Source organism: Pistacia vera, unplaced genomic scaffold (assembly GCF_008641045.1).
Source record: "Pistacia vera cultivar Batoury unplaced genomic scaffold, PisVer_v2 Contig223, whole genome shotgun sequence".
Lineage (NCBI taxonomy): Eukaryota > Viridiplantae > Streptophyta > Magnoliopsida > Sapindales > Anacardiaceae > Pistacia > Pistacia vera.
Window position 1 is genome coordinate 1,673,795 of NW_022196028.1, and position 10,535 is coordinate 1,684,329.

General features: G+C 38.0%; 1 non-coding gene across 1 annotated transcript; it reads left to right on the forward strand.

Moving 5' to 3' along the window:
* The first annotated feature begins 5,430 nt into the window (after positions 1-5,430).
* On the forward strand, positions 5,431-5,537 carry LOC116130706. Its single transcript, XR_004128108.1, has one exon. It is a non-coding gene; the product is annotated as a small nucleolar RNA R71 (small nucleolar RNA).
* Positions 5,538-10,535: the final 4,998 nt, after the last annotated feature.

Here is a 10,535-nt window from a genome sequence, read left to right on the forward strand (position 1 = left end):
GATTAAGGGGACACAGGGGCTTCATTGGATGCACCAGTGGAACAAATGGTAACAATGAGAATTGGGGAGCACAAGTTATTATAGATTTGCTAAGAGAAGCAACATTGATTGAGCTATGAGGAAAGTCAATAGAGTTAAATTTCTCAAGTCCAGTTCATATTTTTGTAATAAGTACTGTTTCCTGGAGTGAAATGGAATCAACTTGGATTCAATCCTGAAAGCAGGCTTACAACTACTACATCAAATTCTAGTCCCGGTTCATACAAAACATTTGGAGCAAATCTCATGAAATAACTTTACCACTTGCCGACAAGCTCTCAGCAATTCCCTTCATCTTTTAACTATCATTCACACTCATATTGCCTTTTAGTATTTTGCAGAAGGTTTTCAATATTAAGGCTTACCTTAGAATCACTTAAATTCATTTTCAAGTGTAAACCAAAATATCGGTGGCAAATCTACACTTGGAGACATTACTGAACATACAACAGAATTGATGCTAAGAGCCAGTGACAAGAAATTTATCTGTCCTTGTAGACTATATAAGCCGAATAATTCTTCCTTTACCTAGGGTTTCTTTAACTCCATCTTCACTAATTTATTCACAACATCAATATCTAAAGAAATAAGAGGTTAGGACATCGAATTTGACATGTTATGTGTTCTTCAAGGTCATGAGCTTCTACGGTAGACAATACTTGTGTGAGAGCCCCTCATCTTGGACATGGGCTATCCCAGTCTTGGCTGCGGCTCATGGGCTTTCCACAGTATCCCTCATCTAGGCCTCACTCACTGGATATCCCCACCCCTGCAAGTGGGTTTCTTTCACCATCGAACACAAGACCTGCAGGCTAAGTATTGTGACAAGAGAGGTGAGCACATAGGCCTATCACTTGGATATCCCACCCCTGCAAGTGGGGTCTTCACTTCCCCACTCTCGAACACAAGACCTGCAGGCTAAGTACTTGTGACAAGAGAGGTGAGTACAGTTTGTGTGATCACTTGCAGGGGTGGGGATTCTCATAGCCTCACAGATCGCGGGAACCTATCTCTAGCGTTCGCAGCTCGCTCACTGGTTTTATTACCTAAAGCAAATTAGGTTTCATCTCCGTTCAACCCAATCCATTCTATCATTAAACTCGGGCCTTGAGAATTGAAAGATTATACACGTAATAAAACTTAGAATTCACCTCAATCATAATCAACATCAACATCACATACATGTTCTAAATTGGGCTACATCTCTAGCCCTAGAGAAAAAGAGAATTAGTTCATAATGAAAATAACACAATCCATCATTCTATTCAATAACATCAGTCTAAGAAAGAAAAAGATAAACTTCTCTAATCGATGAATGAGTGCTCTTCGGATCCCGATCTCCAAGTTGGTAGCCGTCTTCTTCCTCTCAAAAGTCCCCCTTTTAATTTCTTAAAGACTCTCTTTTATATCCCTGGGATTCTTTTGTCGTGCTTAGGAAAAAGATTAGAAACTTAACCCATTCAGATTCGGATTAGGGTAGTGAATTAACACAAACCCGTGACCCATCGCCGCGGCGGTAAGAATGGTCGCTATGGCGATCGTTCTTTACGTCCAAGGCATCCGTAATCTTCAGAATTTGCACAAGTGATCAACACAAACATTGTAGCTCTCTGAATAAGCTTTCCAACGCCACCAGAATTGTCAAATTCTGATTTCTACAGCTCACGTTATGATAGAAACATCGAAGCATACTCATGATGAAGGATTTCCAGATTTTCTGTAATATCTTCGACGTGCCACAACTTCCTCATTTTGACCCTGATTCTTGTGCCGTTTGTTCCTTTGTGTTGTAAATCCTATCAACATCGTTCTTTTCCCTTCAACAACCTGTTTGAGCCTGAAAACACTCAAAATGCACTCTGGGAGTTCATTCCAGGGGGCATAACCTTTCACGCCAAGTAGTTAGCAATGTTCGCGAACCATGGTCCTTCTTGAATAGCAAACAATTGCTCATCCGGGAAGTATTCGTTGATTGGCTCTTCTTCCTCTCGAACTTCTTCATTGGACTCCAACCGGGATAAATGGTCAGCCACTTGATTTTTTGTTCCTTTCTTGTCCTTGATCTCCAAGTCGAATTCCTATAGGAGCAATACCCATCGTAATAATCTTGGCTTGGAGTCCCGTTTTGCTAGGAGGTACTTCAATGCAGCATGGTCTGTGTACATGATGACCTTGGTACCTAGCAAATAAGAACGAAACTTATCAATAGAAAATACTACTGCTAAAAATTCTTTCTCAGTAATGGCATAATTCAGCTGTGGTCCTGTTAAAGTCTTACTGGCATAGTAAATCACATGCAAGACCTTACCTTTTCGCTGCCCTAAAATAGCCCCTAAAGCATAATCGCTCGCATCACACATGAGTTCAAAAGGTAGTTCCCAATCGGGCGCAACAATAATAGGAGCAGAAATTAATTTTTCTTTTAAGCAGTTAAATGCATCTAAACACTCTTGACTGAATTTAAAAGGAACATCCTTAGCTAATAAGTCACAAAGAGGTTTAGAGATTTTAGAAAAATACTGTATGAATCTCCTATAAAAGCCCACATGCCCAAGGAAGCTTCTGACAGCCTTCACTGAATTTGGGGGTGGTAGTTTCTCAATAACTTCAATCTTCGCCCGATCCACCTCAATGCCGTTTGCTGATATCCGATGACCCAACACGATCCTATCTTGTACCATGAAATGACATTTTTCCCAATTGAGCACCAAGTTAGTGTCAACACATCTCTGCAAGACATTAGACAAGTTAGTTAAACAATCATCAAAAGAATTCCCAAAAACAGAAAAATCGTCCATGAAAACTTCAATGGACTTTTCAACCATATCAGAAAAAATCGAGATCATGCAACGTTGAAAAGTTGAGGAGCGTTGCACAAGCCAAAAGGCATTCTTCGATAGGAGAATGTTCCGTATGGGCACATGAAAGTCGTCTTCTCTTGATCTTCCGGCGCTATGGCAATTTGGTTGTAGCCTGAATATCCATCTAGGAAGCAATAGAACTCATGACCCACTAACCTCTCCAACATTTGATCGATGAATGGGAATGGAAAATGGTCCTTACGAGTCACGAAATTCAGCTTGCGATAGTCGATACATACTCTCCATCCCGTGACTGTTCGTGTTGGAATCAGCTCATTGTTGTCATTCCGGACCACTGTCATTCCTCCCTTCTTTGGTACCACTTGGACTGGACTCACCCATGCATTATCTGAGATTGGGTATATTATTCCTACATCTAAAAGCTTCAACACCTCCCTCTTGACCACTTCTTGCATTGATGGATTCAATCTTCTCTGTGGTTGGACAGTGGGCTTGAAACTTTCCTCCATTAAGATCTTTTGCATGCAGATTGAAGGACTAATACCTTTGGTATCTGCAATTGTCCATCCAATGGCCTTCTTGTACCTTCTCAAAATGTGCAACAACTTTTCTTCCTCTACAACAATCAAAGAAGCATTAATAATAACTGGAAAGAATTTACCCTCTTCTAAAAATGCATATCTTAAATGAGGTGGTAGTTGCTTGAGCTCAAGTGTAGGTGCCTTTGTGACTGGTAAAGTTGACTGAGACTCCACAGCCCCAATTTCTCTGATCAATTTGGCCTCGGGACGACTTAAAGGTGGTAGCGCTCTCAAGTATCTTAGACACTCCCTTATCTTTTCACTATCCACTTAATCCTCCTGGTCTCTGGAATTCATCAAATAATTCTCTAAAGGTAGGATTGGGTAGTTCTCTTCAAAATTCTGCTCCACTATGGTGTCGAGAACATCAATCTTAAAACATGAATCTAACTCAGACGGATGCTTCATTGACTTGAAAACATCAAATTCTACCTGCTCATCTTCTACCCTTAAGATCAATTTCCCTTGGTGGACATCTATCAATGTTCTACCTGTGGCCAGAAAAGGTCGCCTTAAAATTAAAGGTATTTCTCTATCTTCCTCCATATCTAGCACTATGAAGTCTACTGGGAATATCAGTTTATCTACCTTAATCAAGACGTCTTCGACTACCCCCCTAGGATATGTGATCGATCGATCGATTAGCTAGTTGGAGAGACACGGTGGTTGGCTTCACTTCTCCCAATCCAAGCTTCCTGTAAATGGAAAACGACATTAAGTTAATACTAGCCCCTAAATCGCATAGCACTTTATCAAAATAACAACTACCAATAATACAAGGGATAGTAAAACTCCCTGGATCTCGTAGTTTAGGTGGTAGTTTCTTTTGAATCAGCGCACTGCATTCCTCTGTCAGCATGACTTTCTCGTGTTCCTCGAATTTTCTCTTGTGCATGAGGATCTCCTTCAAAAATTTCGCATACTTCGGCATTTGTTCAAGCATATCAAAAAAAGGAATATTAATATGTAAACTGCGAAACATGTCAATGAACTTACCGAATTGCTTGTCAAGCTTCTGATTCTTCAACCGTTGTGGATACGGCAAGGTTGCCTGGCTTGAAGGATTATTCTGTGCATTTGTACGGTCGCCACGGCCACCAGATTCATCGCCGCTGCGATCGTAGGATATTTCTGATGAAATTTGGGTATTTTCACGGTCGCCGCGACGACCAGTTTCATAGCCTCGGTGATCGTTCTTTCTCCTGACGGAATCCTCTGCATCTTCACGCTCCGAATTTTCCAAACTTCTTCCACTCCTTAGGGTGATTGCATGTGCCTGTTCCTTGGGATTTTTCTCTGTATCACTCGAAAAAACCCCTTGACCTCTTCCCGCTAAAATGTTGTGAATCTGCCCAATTTGAGTCTCCAGGTTCCTTATAGATGTAGATTGATTTTGAACCAGGACGTCGGTCTTCTCAAACCTCTTGCTTGTCTCCTCAATGAACTTGGTTAACGCATTTTCCAAGTTTGATTTATGCTCTTTAGGTTGAAAAACAGGTGCTTGTTTTTGCTCATTGTTGTTGCTCCATGAAAAATTTGGGTGTTTCCTCCATGCTGGATTATACGTATTAGAATACAGATTCCCTTGCCCTCTTTGGAAATTGTTGACGTAGTTGGCTTGTTCAGGCTAAGCAAACTGATTTCCTTCTTGGCAATCATTTGACGCATGATTTCCTGCACAAAGGTCACATGTTAGAGAGGAAGATTCAATTGCATTTATCTTCAACACATTACCTAATTGCTTCTGGATGCTCGTAAGTTGAGCAGCCAATGCAGTGTAACTGTCAACTTCGTGCACTCTCGCTGATCTCCTTGTTGAATTTCTTTCCGGGGTCCTTATATAGTTGTTGTTCGCCATCACCTCAATCAGATTGTATGCTTCCTCTGGCGTTTTATTGTTCAAGGCTCCCCCACTTGCCGCATCAATCATAGCTTGAATGGTTGGTAGCAACCCTTGGTAGAACGTTTGCACTTGTGACCAGATTGGTATACCATGGTGTGGGCACCTCCGTAAGAGATCCTTAAACCTTTCCCACGCTTCATACAATGATTCTGAATCCTGTTGATAAAAGTTGGTAATCTCACTCCTCAGTTTGGCCGACTTGGCAGGTGGAAAGTATTTAGTAAGGAACGCTTGAGCCAACTCATTCCACGTCGTGATGCTCCCAGATGTTAATGAAATCAACCAAGCCTTAGCTTTATCCCGAAGAGAAAATGGGAAAAGCCTTAGTTTGATTGCATCCTTGGATACTTCATTATGCTTGAATGTGTCACACAACTCCAGAAAGTTTGCGATATGCAGGTTGGGATCATCATGAGGTAACCCAGCAAATTGGATTGACTGTTGAATCATTCCGATAATTGCTGGTTTAATCTCAAAATTGTTTGCTTGAACGGGTGGTCTCCTGATGCTTGAATAGCAACGATCGACAGTAGGACTAGAGTAGTCCTTCAATGCTCTCTGAACTGCTTCTGGACCACCCACTACATTTCCTCCGACGATATGGTCATTCTCAACCTCTTGATCTTGCACATTCAGATTGACAAATCCTGTGTTAGCCATAGCTCTTACAGATTCAGCTTGCCTCTTTTCCTTTCTCAACTGTCTAACGGTTCGTTCGATCTCAAAATCTAGTGGATTAAGATCACCACTACCTCTCGAACGTAAACTCCCTAGATTCTAGCTGAAAACAACAAACAAAGCAACCACAAATAAAAATTTCAGTAGACAAAAATAAAATAAAAAAGAAATCAAATTAGCAATTAAATATTTCATATTGATATTGGAAAAACAAAATAGTTCCCTAGCAATGACGCCAAAAACTTGACAGGCTATTCTCAAGTGTACGAAATCATGCAAGTAGTAAAACTCGAGTAAACGAGTGTCGAATGCCAAGGGAACTACCTACCAAGTACTAGACTATTATATTCTATTGCTATTTGATTAAACTGAAATTTAAGAATGAATTTAATGAAAAAGTAAATAAACTAAAAACTAAAAATTAAGTACTAAAATAAAGACAGAATTTGTAAACACTTTGGAGTAAAAATCAATATGACTAAACCTAGGGCATAGATTTCGCACCAATTTAATCTTATGTATTGATATTTGTTGTTAACCTAATTAAGCGTATTCTAAAAGCCAAATCCCCTAATATTCCACTAACTCTCTCTCGAGCAATTAGCAAATTAACCCTTAAGCAACAACCCAAGTTATCTCTAAGTTGGATTTAGGAGCTAAGAGATCATTAAGTTCTATGGGATTTCCCAGAGCCTCACAGGTTGCGGTAACCTATCTCTAGCGTTCGCTCAATCTATAGTTTTATTACCTAAAGCAAATTAGGTTTCATCTCTCGATTTCAACCCAATCCATGATATCATTCAACTCTCGGGCCCTTGAGAATTGAAAGTATTACACACGATTATAAAACTTAGAATTCATGCTCAATACAGAATCAACATCAACATCAATACATGTTCATAAATTGGGCTACATTTGTAGCCCTAGAAAAGAGAATTAGTTCATAATGAAAATAACACAATCCATCATTCTATTCAATAACATCAGTCTAAGAAAGAAAAAGATAAACTTCTCTAATCGGTGAACGAGAGCTCTTTGGATCCCGATCTCCAAGTTGGTAGCCATCTTCTTCCTCTCAAAAGTCCCCCTTTTAATTTCTTAAAGACTCTCTTTTATATCCCTGGGATTCTTTTGTCGTGCTTAGGAAAAAGATTAGAAACTTAACCCATTCAGATTCAGATTAGGGTAGTGAATTAACACAAACCCGTGACCCATCGCCGCGGCAGTAAGAATGGTCGCCGCGGCAATCGTTCTTTACGTCCAAGGCATCCATAATCTTCAGAATTTGCACAAGTGATCACACAAACATTGTAGCTCTCTGAATAAGCTTTCCAATTCCACCAGAATCATCGAATTCTGATTTCTACAGTTCACGTTATGACAGAAACATCGAAGCATATCATGACGAAGGATTTCCAGATTTTCTATAATATCTTCAACGTGCCACAACTTCCTCATTTTGACCTTGATTCTTGTGCCGTTTGTTCCTTTGCATTGTAAATCCTGTCAACATCGTTCTTTTCCCTTCAACAACCTATTTGAGCCTGAAAACACTCAAAATGCACACGTGATCCCATAAATGGTATTTATGAAAGAAATGGTCCAAATTCCACACTTTAAGCACATTTTTCCATAAATAGACCAATTAAATCACTAACAAAATATAAACATTCAAGCTGTTATCACCTGTATCTATGGCCAATAGCCGTGTTGTTTGCATTAACTTACAATGTTATAGCAATGATGGATGATTATGGGAATAAGGTTTTACACTTTCTTGAAGATGTTAAAGACTATTAAGGGGAGGTTTATATTATCCATAAGTTGACCTATTTGTTAATTGTCAATAGGAATTGATGTGGCATAGTTTAATATGAAAAAATCGGATTTGGTAAGTTTAGGGGTTATGTTAAACATGCTTCAGTATTTCGACCATAACTTGAGTTATAAAAATCAAAAAGAGATGATTATCAAAGCAATAGAAAGTTAAGACGTAGCCCTATGACTTTTATGTTTAGGCCAACAGCCAATTCACTTAGGAAATGGAAGGAAAATGGCCTGAATAATAAGCTTCTAGTTATTAAAGTTTAAGATTTAACATAATTAATTCTTATGATCATGAATTGATTATATATTGATGTGATTAAGCCATGTACTAATGTTTACCCATTAGTTAGATGATCTTTGAAAGATATACATGGTCGTGATGTGAATGCATACTTAATGTTATGAAATGGCATGAAGATGCAATGTAATACATATTTTAAGATGATGAATGTGAGCAAGAGGAAATGTAAATGGATTGATAATCCATAGGTGAATCAAAATGATTAAGCTCACTAAAATATGTATTTATATGCTATAAGATGTTAGACATGCATATAGAGATGATGGAAGACGCGTAAGCATGTCCTCATATACCGGTTGAGGAAAGATGAATATATGTTTTAGATGCTAAACAATGCGTAAGCACGCCTCCCAATGACAAGAGAGTTCTAGATGAATTTGAGGCTAGATGATATGAAGTGCTTAAGACGCTAAGAAAAGTTTGATCGGTTAGACGTTAAATGATTCATATGCATATAGTTGCATTACATGAGTTATGATGTTATTTACATCATGACATTATTTAAACTCATGGTAGATGATATTTAGATGTTATATCAAGACATGCCATGTGTGCGTACTATGTTTACATACTTATTTGTATATGTACAAATTGATGTTTAAATGGCTATGGGATAAAATAATGAAAAGCATATGAATTAGTAAGAAAAAGGGAAGCATACCTAGATGTAAAAGATAAATGGTGTGTTAATAAATATGTTTCAATGAAGGTCAAATAGCACATTTAGAATGAAATGGATCATTCCTTACTGAGCAACTAGATCGCGCGCACCTTTTTATTATTGATTGTTTTGCAGGTAGATTAGAAGCAAAGGATGCTAGAGACAGCGGGGCTACATGTGAGGGGAGATGATTTATTGTCATCTTGATGTAAATAATGTAAATGATAAATGTTTGTGAAACACCTTTGAAAGCTTCCACCCTATAAATCTTTTTTGATTTTTTAATTTCCAAATAAATTCTTAAAGTTTTTAAAATTATAAGTTTAGATCCTACGTGACATCTTATATGAATATTTTGGATATTATTATTATTATCCTTACACAGGTTTTTCTAAATACAACTCGTTCTCTAGGTATGTATCCCCTGGATTCTCATTGAGGGGTATTAAGAGGATGCCTCACTAGATAGAGGTTTTAAATAGAACGCTACCCATGTTATAAAAATGTATTAAAAACAACAAATTAAAAAAGATAGGAGGTGTTAAGTTTGCCATCCCATCTAACAGCTTAAAATTAGAAGGTGAGGATTCAACATTATATAAGTCCAATAGGCCTCTTCAAATTGATTATCTGAGCCAAATAAAAATGACCTTGGAATCCATATTTGTAATTATGTGTCAAACTCAAAGTCTCCCCAAGTCAAGTCGCTCAAAATAGTGAGCTTTTCAAAAGCCAAATATAAACGCACACTGGATACTAACACGCAACAAGTTGTGGTATATGGTCACTTTTAGTTTCCTTTTGTTCTTTTTTTTTTTTTTTTTTCACGACTGCATCTTTAACTATTATATCGATATTTAACTCTTCATTTCTCAAACAACAAAATGACTGCAAACAGCTTATAGAGATTAATCATTTCTTAATACACATGGACCAATTCAAAGTATTTTCTCATTCCTTATCTTTAGACTATTTAAATACAATTTCATACTGCGTATTCCCATCAATACGACTATCTTTATATATATATATATATATATATATACTTTGGATGGTTGAGAATAGTACTATTGAATTTACTAAGTCAAAACGAAAAGTTAGGTGATGTAGTCATGATAAATCCCTAAAATTTTCACATGTTCCCACTTGGAACACAATAAAGCAGGACATAAATTTCCATCAAATTTAATCTCATTCAAGGACTCGATAGCTATGATGTTTCCAAGTGGCTAGATTTTAATTTACGCGACTTGACTTGGGAGACTTTTGAATACACCTTAAATTTAAATATGCCTTCCAGTTTATTTTTCACTTCCTCTCAGGATTCTCATACTACAAGCAAATTCCGTTCTTCAGAATATGAAGATCAAATTTCATATTCTTCTCATGAAATCTCTCTTATTGTTTCTGTTATGTTCGTCTTTTACAGTTACAGCTCAACAAAAACAGTGTCATATTAGCCTGGGATCTTCCCTTTCACCCACCGGAAACTTCTCATGGCTGTCAGCTTCCGGTCTCTTCGCCTTCGGATTTTATCTGCAAGGCAATGGCTAGGCTGTTTGCGTTTTCATTTCTGGAGTGGGCAAACTGTTGTCTGGACAGCCAACAGAGATAACCCACCAGTTGCAAGAAATTCTATCTTGCTATTTAATACTGAAGGCAGGCTTGTCCTGCAAACAACTCCAGGCCAAGATGTTGATATAGCTGAAAATTCCTGGGCGGT